Here is a 15261-nt window from a genome sequence, read left to right as displayed (position 1 = left end):
GTTACAATACCATGGGCGAGAGCCATGGCTTCTCAATATCACATGCCAAAAAAACCATAACTCATTTCAAGTGAAAGGGATCATCCTTTTGTAGGAACTGAGTTGACTTGAATAGCCTGATTGGATATTAGAAGAATGCATGTTGAAATGAGAGTGTGTGGAACAATTGCAGGACATGATGTTGAGTTATATAATGTCCTCCTAATAAAGATTGAGCTAATCGTTGGTTACAGAGGCACCTATGCAAACAATATGACATTCAACTCATTTGTTGGAGGTGAGCCATTTAGAGGATACTAACTAGGGCATGGTTTCAAGTAAGTTGAGGATTGGAGTTGTACTTGGTGCTTTGAAAGACATCATGTAGAAGTGTGATCACTATAAAGCAGATAGATGAATGTTGAAAGGGATTAGCATCAAAACATATCAAACATTTTGAACTTGTGGAAATTGATATGTGTTGGCTTGATGGGGCCCGACCCAGGTTCAGAACATTTTAGCCAAACAAATCTCGAACTACCGGCCCTTTTAGCAACAGTCCACGGAGCATGGACTGAGGTCTCACCCGAGGTAGTATGGGAGGGTGCTGGAACCAGGTTTCCACACCCTAGGGATGTCTTGATGAGTTCTAGAAGTTTGCGAGCCTATCCTGCGCATTGCGCTACTTCCGCGTAGTCGCCTGTTCAGGGTAACGGCCTTCGCTCGGCTTGGAGGACGAGTGCGAATGAAAATTACCTTTTCTGTGGTTAATATTATTATAGATCTTGAATTACTTAAGAAGGCACAATGCTTTTAGTTACCATTTAACATAACATATATTCACGCAATCATAAACCACAAACAGATGCATAAGCCAGAATATAGAACAGATACACAATATTCCAAAACCAACTTATCTTTATTAATGCCTTTTTCCAGTTAGAATCCACTTCTTGCCCTGCGCACACAGCTATAGGGGTCTACGCACACAGTTGCGAACTCTAACCAGGTCTCCGCGCACATACTTGTGGAGCCTCCATCCCCAATTACGACTCAAAACCCGGACTTACAGACTCAGATCTAATACTGCATTCAGACACCCATATTATTTCTTACATCACCAAAAAGCTACCTTTTACACTTAGAGCCTCGCTCTTATTTATACATTCCCATGGTCTGCGGACCATGGGTAGGCCAACACATTCTAGATTAATTTACAATATTTTAGGGCAGACTACCCTTAGACTTGACCCCTTACAATTCGCACTTTGTGAACTTCGCAGAGCTTTTACAATACCAATACCCAAAAATGTGGGCTTTAAGCCCCAAAACCATTACGGGGGGATCCACTGCCCAACAGGCCCCCAACACAATCATCGTGACTCGTCCCGAGTCACTCATCAGTGTGGTGAGATGCGCTGCCAAGGCTTTGTGGTCCACCATCCCTGTGAGTGATGCACTATGCTTTGTTGCTCCATCCTTGCCTCCTGCAACACTTCTTCAAGCTCCTGCACCATTTCCCCTGCTAATTCACCTAACCGATGATGCCCATTCTACTTTTCTCGGTTAACACAAAGTGGCCCCTCATAGGATTTTAGCTCTAGCTGAGATGCCAAAGCTGTGAACTCTTTTTGCAAGAGCAGCAAGCTTGCGATCTCTGGTCCCATATACTCAATGCCTTCTGTAGCTTGTGTTGCATTTTTATAAGAGATATGTTGCTGTCCGTGAGGTCCCAATATTTTAGTTTTGTCATTGGCACGTGGCCCAGGGATGCACTTTTCAACAGAATTCTGTCTTTTATGCCAAGATTCACCATCTCACCCTTATCTTTCATAAATCGCTTACCAGACCACAAGTTTCGCGGCGACATCCGGACCAGTCCTGCTATCTGTCTGGGAATTTGTGGTATATCTTCCACCACTGGCGTTGGGCTCGGTACGACGACCTCGGCTGTCAGCATTACACTGTCCCGAAGGTCCTACGTTTCTTTTGGCAACGTTGCAACCACTGGGTTTATTCTCAAAGCATCGAAGTTGGACGTGTCCATATCTATCAAATAGCTCAATAAATTAGGTCTCACAGTGCCATGGGTTGTTCGGTAGACGACCAGCTATGATTTATAGGCTGACCGATATTCAAATTCGACCGTTCCCTCCTTTTCTGGTTCATTAATGCGATACTGATGGGAGATCGTTTCAAATCCAGTTTTGACTCCATGTCTTAAATTCCCACCATCCACTCCTCATTGTCTTAAATTGACCATCTTGTCATGAACAGTGACCTCAACAGTCACTTTCCCACCTTTCTGTGTAGCAGTGTAGCCCTTTATGCATGACCGTGATTCTTGTGATAAATGCACCTTACGCGGAACCCTGTTTCCGCACAGCTTTCCTGCAGACTCGTTTATAGTCCCACGCCTTCTTTCAACTACTTGGAGTGCTGAGACTGTACTTCGGTCGGTTAGTCAGACAGCCGGCCCACTCATGTAGAGCTTCAAGCGACTACCATTTACTCTTCCTGGGAAGGGCTCTCCATTAAGCTTGCCGAGCTGGACCACGCCTCCATCTGTGACCTCTTTGACTACATATGGTCCCAACCAATGCATTCAGAGTTTTCCAGGGAATTTCTCGAACTTGCTGTCATACAGCAATACTAAATCATTTACTTTGAATGTGCGCAACTTGATATGGCGATCGTGCCAAGCTTTCTCGCGTTGTTTCTGTACCTACTGATGGAATCCTGCTAGAAACCGTTCTTCCTCGAGTTCTTCTAGTTGTGCGAGCCTCTCTTCCAAGGCTTCACGATCTACCATGCCTGTCATCACTGTTATCCACAAACTGGGTACCATGTATTCCATGGGCATGACGGCTTCCGTACCGTAGACTAACCTAAAAGGTGTCTGATCTGTCAATTTCTTGCATGTGGTTTGGTATGCCCACAGCATGGCAGGTATGCGCAAATCCCAATCGTTTTGCTGCGCATTACATACATTGGTCAACGCGGTCTCCAAAATCTTGTTGAATGCTTCTACTGTCCCATTCTCTTGCGGATGGTATGACATACTTTGCTGATGATACACCTGGAATTCCTCAGTGAGTGCACTGATAGTTTCATTTAGGAAGTGCATTCCGTGGTCACTCATTAGAATTTTCAAGCATCCAAACCATGTCAGCACATTTTCGAATAAAAATTTCGTAGATGTAGCAGTTGTGCAGTCCTTAACTGGATGTGCTTCTGCCCACCGAGTCATGTACTCTGTCGCAGCGATGATATACCGCGATCCCATCTTCCCTTGAGGTGTGATGGGCCCCACAAAGTCTATCGCCCATTTTTCAAATGGATGCAGCGTCACCTGTTGATTAAGTGGCATCTCATCCCTTCGTGATAGTTTCCCAGTCCATTGACATACGTCACAGTTTCGATAGTACACTTTTGAGTCTTGATGTAGGGTTGGCCACCATATTTCGGAGTGAAGAATATTTTGTGCTGTCACCCGTCCCACATAATGTCCTCCTGTAGCCCCCCATGTGCTTCTACGAGGATCTGTCCTCGTTCAAATTCAGGTACATATCTTCATAATATTTCATCATTTCCCATTTTGTAGAGGTGCCCTGCGATAACAGAAAATTACGTTGCGCATACCACCAATTCTTTCTTCTGTTGAATTGAATATCCTTGTGGCGTGGTCTTTGTGGTTAAGAAATGGATTATATCCTTGAAGTGGTCATCCACGACGCGCACTGCATAGAGCTGTGCATTAGGTAATCCTTCCTCCAAATTTGTTGGCTTCTCACCGTTCTCAATTTGCGATAGGTGATCTAGGCCTATGTTCAGGTGTCCCAGCTTTACGATAAATTCGAAGTCATACTCTTGAAATAGTAACAAACATCTAGAAATGCGCCCCCCCAACACAGGCTTGTTCACCAGGTATTTCAACGCAGAATGGTTGGTATACATCTTGAAGTGTCCACCAAATAGATAGTGGCGGTATTTCTGGAGTGTGTATACCATCGCCAATCCCTCGCGCTCAGTAGTAGAGTAGTTCTTTTCAGCTTTAGACGATCGTTTACTTGCGAATGCGATCGGGTGATCAATGCCTTCCGCTCCTTCCTGTGTGAGTACAGTGCCCAGTGCGATACACGATACATCAACACGTACATGAAATTCGATGTCCCATTGTGGGAAAACCAAAATGGGGGTGGATGCCATTTTTTCCTTCAGAATCTCCATGCTTTTCTTACAATCATCATTCCAACAATATGTAGTGTCCTTTTTCAACAATTGTTCCATTGGTTCCGTGATTTGTACATAACCCTTAATAAGCTTTCGATAGTAGCCAGTGTGCCCCAACGTGGTGCAGAGTTGTTTGACACTTCGCGACGCTTGTAGATTGAGTATGACAACAATCTTCGCAAGGTCCACCATTAGGCCTTGTCTATAGACCACATGGCCAAGCAAATTTCCAAAGGGGATGAGGAAGGTGCACTTCTTAAGATTCAGCACAATTTGGTGTCGTCGGCAAGTATCCAGCATCAACCGTAAGCTCGCTATATGTTTCTTGACTAGCCCAAATACAGTCCAATCGTCAAAATAAACCTCCAAAAACTTATGGATGAATTCCTTGAATGCGGCCACTACTATGTGCGAAAATATCGCTGGCGCATTCTTCAACCCAAAGGGCATAACAATGTACTGAAAACATCCCCATTCGGTCGCGAAGGTTGTCTTGCTTCTATCTTCTGGTGCGATCTTGATCTAATGGTACCCTGAGAACCCATCCGTGAATGAGTATGCTTCCTGTCCACCAACATTCTCCAGGACTTCATCTGTAAATGGTGTTGGGAATGGATCGTGAACACAGGCATCATTCAATTTTCGGAGGTCCATGTAGATTCAAATTTCGCCCTTCTGTTTTTTCTCCTGCACTATCATAGGACTCACCCAGTCAGACTCTTCCACTGGTTCAATAATCCTGCTGCAAGCATTTTGTCCAATTATTCACAGACCTTTCCTTATACTTCAGATTCAAATGGTAAGGACGCTGCTTAACTGGCTTTGCATCCCGTTTCAGAGTTATCTCCATCATCCCAAGGTCATTGACGATCCCTTTTAACTCCGTTATTTTGGTTGAGAATAAATCTTGATATTCACGCAGTAACTCAATGACCTTATCCACCGTGGCATCATCCCAATAGTCCCCAAGCATTGTATACTTCGGCTCCGTATCTGTACCAATGTTCACCTGTTTCATTTTCAATGGCATGGTGATGTCGGGGTCCTCAACTAATGGTCCTCAATCTTCGCAACTCCCTTCTGTTTCCGGAATATTAATATTTCGAGGGTCATCGTCATCATCCTCCACTTGCATGTTGTAACATTCTAGGGCATGGCTTAACTGATGTGACCATACTAGTTGAACTATTTCTCGTGGTTCCTGCGGTATTTTGAAAATGGTGGCTTTCACAACTTGCAGCGCATCGTCAACAGTATCTGCCCATTGGTCTTCAAATAAGAACGTTAACAAAAATCCCTCGTGCAAGATATCCCATCTTCCTGTACTATGTCAGAGTTTTGTCTCGGTATACCAGTTTCTTGGGATGACATCTAGGGTATGATAAAATAAGTGTACCCATTCAGGCTGGGGCTCTTCGCCATAGGCTTTGGTCCATTTTGTGAGGTGCATGCGCGGGTCATCGTGTCCATCGTACTTCTCGGTTATTCGTAGTTCCAGCTTCCCAAACCTTAGCTGCATCATCCTTCTGCAGTCATGCCAGTTTTCAAAATTTCCTTCATGTGTTCCCCACCAACGCGTAGGTGTTGCGTGCAACACCCACTTTAATGCATCGAACCTCTGGTGCTCTGGTACTGCACTCTCAAACTTGTTCAAGAATTCATCCACTGCTGTCAATCCATCATATGTTGGTAGATCTCGAGCCTGGGCAGTTACGCAACGCAGTGATTTGGTCATCATATTACAATTTAGCATCGTCACTTCACTCAACCGATTGTGCCATCGTTCATCTTCTTCATCTAAATCCGAAAGGCAAGACTCTACGCGTTCCCACAAGACCCTTCCATCTGCAGTCGGATTTAGCCAATCCTGGTTTCACGCGGTTATTTTGTAGATACAATCCAACTCCTCATCGCCTCCATCATCGTGCACGGGTTCGGTGTAGCATTCTCCTTCAGCGGGATCCAGTGGAACTATCACGCATAGGGAATTTTTCTCGAATATCATCTTCCAGCTTTTTAGGTTGATGACTCCATTCATATCTATAGCCTAGTCTATTCCTAGCAACGCGAGGTAAGGATTATTGTCATCTACAATCTCTATTACCTCAAAGTCCGTCTGCATGCTCGCACCTTCGATATCCACTATTACGCCTTGCAATCTCCCCATGGCAAAGATCTTTTGTTGGTTCACCATCCGTAATTGAATAGGAGACCATTGTAACATGGGCCTGCCCCTGCGTTCCCAAGTCTGCTTTGGTAACACGTTCATGTCTGAACCCAAGTCTAAGATTACCTGATCCATCTCATGTTCACCAATTTGCGCTATCAACCGCATTTCCCTTTCGGCGCGCAAAGAATTCTTCCCCATTTTTCGAACTACGTGCGGTTCCCTTGACCCTGTGCACCTAACGATAAGCTCTTGCAGTCCTTTTACTACCTTATTGTCGCGCAGTAGTTTCATACATGTCTCTAAAAAAGTAGTTAGCATAGAAGGATCCAGGCCCATTTCTGGTTGATCCTTACTACCTGAAGTAGAGACCTCTGCGAAGCTCTTCTTAGCTTCCATAAACGTTTCCTTTGCGCGTTCCAAGTCAAACTCAGGTTCCTTTGTAGGAGCCTTACATACCCAGGTATCTTCTTCAGGCTGCTTCCCCTTATCTTCCCCCATGGTCGCGCCACTTCTGAGCATCATGTTCACATTGGGGTCTTCTTCACGCAGTTCAGACCTCATCATTTGGATATTTTGCATCAGAGTAGGCTGCAACACCCCTTTTTCACGCATTTGTGCGATCAACGTCAGATAATCTACCATTTCATGATCAAACTATTCACAGTACAGGCAAGATAGTCTCGTTGGGTTGGTACAATCACGAGCATAGTGCCCGGGCCCTCCGCAATTGTAATAGATTAGTTGTCTGCGACCCCTTCCGGGCCCCATTCCTCCTCGACCTCGACCTCACCCTTGAAATCCACCCCGCGCTATTGTTGCGGCTAGATCGAAGCCTCGCGATTCTATCTGCATTCGATAAGCTAGGGTCCTATCCATCATTAGCTCATAGCTCCGACATGTCCACTCATCGTGGCCCACTGATCTACAGAAATTACAGTACAGTTGCTGCGGAGTCTGGGTATACTTCTGCAACAGGTGACAGTTGTCTGTTGCGTGCTTTCCTCCCACCTGAAAAATCATGCACCAGAGTGCAGGGGGCGCACTTGGCCCTGCTTGTGCCTCTAGTCTCAATGGCATCGGTCCCCCTCCTGCCAAATAGTTCGTGAATACAGGACAGTGATCCTTATCGTGACCTTGGCCTTTACATTTTATACACCACACTTCTTCGCATGCCTCTGGCCGGGGTGCCCTATCCTGCTTCAAACTTTACATCTCCAAGCATAGGTTTTGTAGTTGCGCATGGATTTGTTGGACTCCCAACCCCGGATCTTGTATCGGTGTTTCGTGAAACCTCATTGCCATTTCCAATGCCTCTGCCTGGGTTGAGAGCTTCTGTTGTGACAGTGCCGTCCTCAGGTGTGGTGTCAAAGACGCCACAAACCATGCACGGTGCTGCGCATTTGTTAGTGTCATATTAGCCTCGTGGATCGTATTTTTTAGCCTCTGATCCAGATCCCAGGGGGTTTTGCTTGGAAGCATCGTGATCTCCTTGAATTCGATGATCGACTGCGTCTCCAATTTCAGTCAGCTAAATTCTCTGTTCAATGTAATTTGGATATCCACTATTCCAAAATTTGGGTGATCATTCGAGTGCTTGATATACCATGTCAGCGTGTGATCCTGCGGCGCACTGACCAATGTGGCCTTCTTAATGTTATCATCTGTAACCCCGTACTCTTCCCACACTGCTCTTACTATGAACCAAAAATGATCTGGATCTTCGTTTCCTACTCCTCTGAATACAGGCAACTTGATTGCGCTCGCCATGCTAAACTGCTGGTTTGGTGGAGGAGGTGTAGGTGAAGTTGGAGTTGAAGAAGGTGACGGGAGTGGTGACGTTAGTGGACACGATAACTGCGGAATACATTGCCTGATCAAATTGACCGCACTCCTTGGAGAAACCCAAGCACGCTCTTCCTCACTTGCTCACGGAGGTGAAATTAAAGGACTGTTTCCTAACCCTTCGATCCCTTTGTAGACCTTTCCGCTCCACGTCGTTCCACTCATTAATGTATTCGCATCACCCATTTTTCACATAACAACATCTTAATCCAGGTATTCAAAGACTTGATGTACTTACCTCACGGTCCCTTGAGAAAACATCTTTCTGCTTTGTTGTAGCTGACAGTTGTGTCTATCGCAAATTCAGTGATAAACCCTCCTATTCTCCGATCCAACTAATGGTCTACAGCTCACGCGATCTTATATTCAGATGCCTCTAGCCTGCCCACCAACTCTGGAGTCCACACTATCGGTTGACCGAGCTTGCACCTTCCCTGGCTATCTACTAGCCTCGCGATCCAATTGTACAGTTCCAAAGAGAAGGTCGCGAAGAAGATCTTGTGGATTTCTATATATATGAAGTGATACAACCACCTCTTCTTGAATATCTGCGGGGTTTTGTTTTCTTGTATTACGAACTTGTGCAGCTTCTGATCCAACCAATCTTCAATTTCTTTCTTCGTAGGGTTCCAGTGTTCTGATATCAGACATCCCTTAGGTAGATCCCGGTCCTAGCAACGGAAGCATTTGTTGACTTGATGGGGCCCGACCCAGGTTCAGAGTGTTTTAGCCAAACAAATCCCGAACTACCGGCCCTTTCGACAACAGTCCACGGAGCGCAGACTGAGGTCTCACCCAAGGTAGTATGGGAGGGTGCTGGAACTAGGTTTTCGCACCCTAGGGATGTCTTGATGAGGTCTGGAAGTTCGCGAGCCTATCTTGCGTGCTGCGCTACTTCCGCGTAGTCGCCTGTTCAGGGTAACGACCTTCGCTCAGCTTGGAGGATGAGCACGAATGCAAATTACCTTTTCTGTGCTTAATATTATTATAGATCTTGAATTACTTAAGAAAGCACAATGCTTTCAGTTACCATTTAACATAACAGACATACGTGCAATCATAAACCATAAATAGATGCATAAACCAGAATATAGAATAGATACACAATATTCCAAAACCAACTTATCTTTATTAATGCCTTTTTCCAGTTACAATCCACTTCCTGCCCTGTGCACACAGCTGCAGGGGTTCGCGCACACAGTTGCGGACTCTAACCAGGTCTTCGCGCACATAACTGCGGAGCCTCTATCCCCAATTACAACCCAAAACTCGGACTTACAGACTCAGATCTAATACCGTATTCAGACACCCATATTACTTCTTACATCACCAAAAAGCTACCTTTTACACTTAGAGCCTCTCTCTTATTTATACATTCCCATGGTCCGCAGACCATGGGTAGGCTGACACATTCTAGATTAATTTACAATATTTTAGGGTGGACTACCCCTTACAATTCGTGCTCTGCGCACTTCGCGGAGCTTTTACAATACCAATACCCAAAAATGTGGGCTTTAAGCCCCAAAACCATTACATGGGGATCTGTTGCCCAACAATATGGTTAATAGCTTATTTTCTAGCATGTACGGAATAAGGGGAAGAAAAGATGACATTGTAGATCTTGTTGTCCCTGCAAAGCTTGTAGAAGTTATAATACCCACAATTTTGTGCCTTTTTGTCAAACTGATAGGGCTCACCAAAAATCACATTGCAACAATCCAAGGGTGTAACATTAGAATATATTGTATCAATGAAAGGTCCAGTGACAAATATGATAAAAAAAATATAAAAATAAAGTAGGTGATGGTGAAATTGCTTCATAGACACATCCAATATGATATGGTTGGGGACGAGTAGTAGAAATTTGGGTTTTTTCTATCAATTGTTGACAAACCAAGTTCTTTTTGTTGCAAATGTCTATGATTAATTGTGCAAGTTGTTTCTTGATGTAGAAACTATTAAGTGAATAGATCTTCATTCTTGTTCTCATTGTAGTTTTTGGCCATGAGAATAGATTAAGGGTAGGTGGAGGTTGAATTATTAACATTAATATCTAGTTGTAAGTCGTCATCAACAACACTTGTATTGTTGGATGTTGTTCAATAAAAAAGGCATTCTCTTTTTTAGCCTACAAATCACACCATTCATTAGAGTTAGTTATTTTGTTTAATTCAATTCAAAATTTTCATTCCTAGATTTAAAGTAAGGTATGCAAATTTCATTATGATGAAATGAAAAGGGGTTTTGACCCTGGTTTTGTATCTAAATGAATTTTAATTCCTAGATTTAAACTAAGGTAGACAAATTTCATTAGGATGAAATGAAAAGGGGTTTTGACCCTTGTTTTGTATCTAAATGTTTCTATTATAATTCTTTTAACCAACCCCATAGTGGATTGGTGGATTCTATTTTTGGTTGGATGACATGAATTGTGCTTTTTTGTTGTTAGAGATTACACTATGATTGGTGGATTCTATTTTTAACCAACCCCATAGTGGATTGGTGGATTCTATTTTTGGCTGGCTGACTGACATGAATTGTGCTTTTTTGTTGTTAGAGATTACACTATGATTGGTGGATTCTATTTTTAACCAACCCCATAGTGGATTGGTGGATTCTATTTTTGGATGGCTGAAATGAATTGTGCTTTTTTGTTGTCATAGATTACACTATGATCGATGGATTCTATTTTTAATTGGATGACATGGATTGTGCCTTTTTTTTGTTGTTTAGCTGTAAAAGCTGGCTAAAAGTGGCTATATTCTCGATTGGATGGTGCCCTTAGTTGGAAACAGAATTAGAAACAACATCTGATACACAAGACACAGCCAACGCTGCAATCCAAACCCTCAACAGAATTAGTAGAGATAACTTGGGCTGCTTATCAAAGCAAATGAGAGAAGTGCAATGGGTTATCTGAATGGCCAACGATCTTGATATTTTAAGAGTTGATTCCATTTTTGATTTCATTTTGGCATTTGCATTCCTTCACCTCTCTTTCTCCCCCTCTCAAAGTTTAATGATTAGGCTTCTCATGCATATGAATCTTTGGGTTGAGTTCCATTTCTGACCTTGATTTCTTTCTCGACATGCACAATTCATCATTAAAAGATAGCCTGGAGCAAAAGGTGAAGTATAAAAAAAAATCGAGATCAAGTTAGAACAACATTGTGAATTGGGTAGGATATGGGATGTTACACCATATTGATTCCTGAATTCTTTTCAAAAGGTGCAGAAATGTCCACAATGTTCTGGGAATGGAGATTTAAGAAGATTGTGTCTGGTGGTGTTGACCATACTAATTCCATAAATGGCTTTCAAAATATGAAGAATTCTCCACAATGTTATGTTCGAGATATGGTCTCAGATTGGATTTGGATTTGGATGGACTCCCTCCAATCAATTTGAATTTTCTGAATCTATTGAATTTTAAAGCAAAGGGAGGGACGCATCCTCCATCATATCATTTGGCTTGGCTCTGGTAAATTTATTTTCCAACTCTTTGTATTCGATCACTCTTACTATAGGTTACATATAATCATTTAATTTCATTGATATAGCTCCATTCTATCTTGTTTTTTAGCGCTTATTTTATTCTTTTAAAATTGAATTGCAATGGTTTTTTGGTCTTATTTTCTTTGTTTTTAAAATTAAATCACAAACCCTCTGCATCCATGGATCCCTTGAGAGAAACAGGGCCTGCCAATCTCGCTGTTGGACCATCTCATCTCATCTCATCTCTGTGACAGAAGATTCCAACAATGGTCGAAGATGCCATTGGGAGGGTTTTTTTGGAGAAGAAATTTTTGTGGATTCATCTATGAGAGGTAAACATTTCTCAACTTGCGGGGTCTTATAAAATCAATGTCCATTTTATCATAAATGTGTTTACCTATTTTGTTTAATGAAAACAATGTTCAACGACGACTGGAGCGATGGTGAAGGAGGGTTTCGATCCTAGAACCCTAGGCCCTAGGCCTAGGTAACGCAGGTCTGCGCAGGTGACACGCAGGTACGGAGCCTGCAGAGCTGGCGACAGTACAGTGTTTCGGTGTGGGTCAAAGTCGATGACGACGGCTGGAGAAAGAAACTCCCTTCCAAGTTGGCGGTTTGTCGTTTTCGGTTTAGTTGGACGCGGGGGTGGTTTCAGACTTTTTTACCTTCCCGTGCTTTTCTTGGAGTTTTTACTGTCCAGGCCAGCTACTTCCCTGAGATTGCTACCTGTAAGCGGTTTCCCCAGCGATTGTCTCGGGCAGCGGTTGAAAGGTTCCATTTCCAGTCTTCTTTAAAACCATGGTAAATTCGAGCGAGGCGCTGGAGCTAGACCCTTCTCCTGAAGACCTGATAACGGTTTGGGGTAGAGAGTTCGCCGCACAGATACGAGGAGAGTTAACAGGAAAGAATGAAGTTTCAGGAGCTGCTACGGGCGCGGGGGATGCATCTAGAGTCTCAAGCTATGCCAAGGGTTTGTTGGAAGAAAGTTGGGATCTGTCGGGGATTCTGGGCCCTATTGGGAAAGAACCTGTGAAAGACTCTCCCATTGCAGAGCTGCATTCATGGGAAGACAAGGGTTCTACCCCGCAGACTGGTAAGTTACTATCACCCTCAAAAATTTTCTGTCCATCTGGGGGCTTAGAAGATATTATTAATTCGGTTCAAAATGTTGGCGTCTGGAGACCTGTTGGGGGTTTAAAAACCTCAAGGACCGAATCTGAGAGGAGTCCACATTTGTTTGCGGTCAATAGAGATCTGTTCCCTAAGGAACCGGCGCAGGGTTTTACTGGGCCAAAGGTGGTTGAAGCGGACAGGGGCGCTAGGCAGGTGTTGGGTGAAAGTGACGGAATAACTCATGACCCCTCGGGGGCAGGGAGTGGTGGAAGCCCGATTGCAGGACTTGTCGAGGCCTCGACAAGCAAAGGGATTGAGCATGCAGAAGGGGCGGAAGAAGGGGAATGGAGGAGAGTTGAAGAACAAACCCAGGAACCTGGAGATAAGATTGACGAATCTGAAGTAAGAAGGACAGGGGGAAAGAGGAAGAAAACAAAGCCATTGAAGACGAGGGAGTTTGCAGAGGTGGTCCTGGGGATGGATGTGCAGGTCGAGGATGTGCTTGATGTGGCTGAGGTCACGCTTGTGGGCAGGATTAGAGGACAGCCAGTCTCAGGTAAAGCCTTTAAGGAATGGGCAGAGAATCAGTGGTCGGGTTCTCCGGCGGCCACATTTAAATCAAATGCGCTTGTTAAGGGTTGGTTTATGGCCAGATTCGATAGCAAGGAGGCTTTGGAGTGGGTCGAAGGGCGGAACTGGGCATATGGGAATAGGCCGGTTTTTTTCAAGAGATGGACGCCACTCTTTGATGCTGAAACAGAGAAGGTGGACGAGTTTCCGGTTTGGGTAAGAATACCAAATCTTCCCCCGTATCTATGGGCGGACTCGGTATTCAAGTCGATAGGGAACGTGTTGGGGACATATCTGGACGCAGATAGATCTTATTTGCATACTTTTGAGAAAAGAGTGGCAAGGATTCTGGTAAGACTCAATCCCAAGGAGGGCCTAGCAAAATCTATACCCCTGCGATATAAGGATTACAGAATTGAACAGAAGCTTGATTACGAACATCTTCCGTTTCGTTGTCACCGCTGCCATGAATATGGGCACTTGGCGAGAGACTGTCCGATGGGAAGGCGGAGGAGGAGGATGCAAAAGGATGCTGAGGGACGGGAAGAGCATATGAGGCAGGATGAGTTCCAGGTAGAGGAGCCCATTCGTGCGGGGGCAAACGTGGAGGAGCACTTCCATCAGACAGCGGCAGAATTTCAAAAGGAGGAGGGAGATCCGGTGCGCCTTGCAGATAGTCAGCCGATGGTGGACACCCCTCCTATGGTGCCGCACGCTGAAGCCACTGGCGATCAATCGGGTATGCCGTCAACTGCTTTAAAGAATTCTACTATTATAACTGATTCTTGTATTGGGGGGCTTTCTGTTTTGAACAACTGTAATGACGTAATGAAAAAAATTGATAATCTATCTATTGAGTCAGACTCCATAAATCTGAGTGGTGAGGACTTCCCCCCTTTGGGGAACGGTGCTGGGCCATCCTCTGTAGCTCGGCACTATAACCTGAGATCATTAAGCAAGAAGCCGGTAGTCCCGAATGAGTTTATGGATCCGGTAGGAGGTTTAGGGTTTGAGACCCCTAAACGCAATTCAAAGAAGAGTAGAGGGAGAAAATCAATACTATCTAAAACTCAAGCAAAAGCAATTTTTGATGTTGCTGATGGGAAGCAGATGACAATTCCTGGGGCGCTTAGAGCAGCAAAACCCCCTGAGACGGTTATTAAATGATCTGTCTCTCATGGAATTGTAGGGGTTTAGCTAGTAAACCTAAAAAACTAGCTCTTAAAGAACTCATTTCTCGTTGTAACCCAGCCATAGTTTTCCTTCAGGAGACTTTAGGCAAAAGTATGGAAATTGAAGCTTCTCTCTGTTCCCTTTTCCCGGGATGGGATTTCATGGCTGTGGATGCCTCTGGACACTCGGGAGGTATTGCTACAGGTTTTAAAAAAGGAAAGCTGAAAGTGTTAACCTCATGGGGACTACCGAATGTGTTGGGAATGGAGGTTGTGTCACCTGATTTTGATATCCCTTTGACAATTGTAAATGTCTACGGGCCGTGTCAGGGAAGGGCTATTTTCTGGAATGATTTCCTCCCAAAAAGTTTGGTAAATGACAAGAATCTCATCATAGGAGGAGATCTTAATTTTTCTATGGGGACATCTGAAGCCTGGGGACCGCTTGCAAGGGAGGATCCCCTGACTGATTTCTTCTCAAATGCCCTTTTGTCTCATCAGCTGATTGATGTAAACATTATAAAAGCCAAACCAACCTGGAGGAACAGAAGGACTGGGGAGCATAGAATTGCTAAAAGGTTGGATAGGTTTCTCATCAGCGAAAGATTGGCGTCACTGGTTCCGTTGTTCCGGCAGTGGGTTGGGGAAGGTGGGAATTCAGATCATTTTCCCATTCTCCTTGACTTC

Source organism: Pinus tabuliformis, chromosome J (genome assembly GCF_031772625.1).
Source record: "Pinus tabuliformis cultivar Carrire ecotype Pingquan chromosome J, CPIR1, whole genome shotgun sequence".
NCBI lineage: Eukaryota > Viridiplantae > Streptophyta > Pinopsida > Pinales > Pinaceae > Pinus > Pinus tabuliformis.
This window is presented reverse-complemented; position numbering follows the sequence as displayed.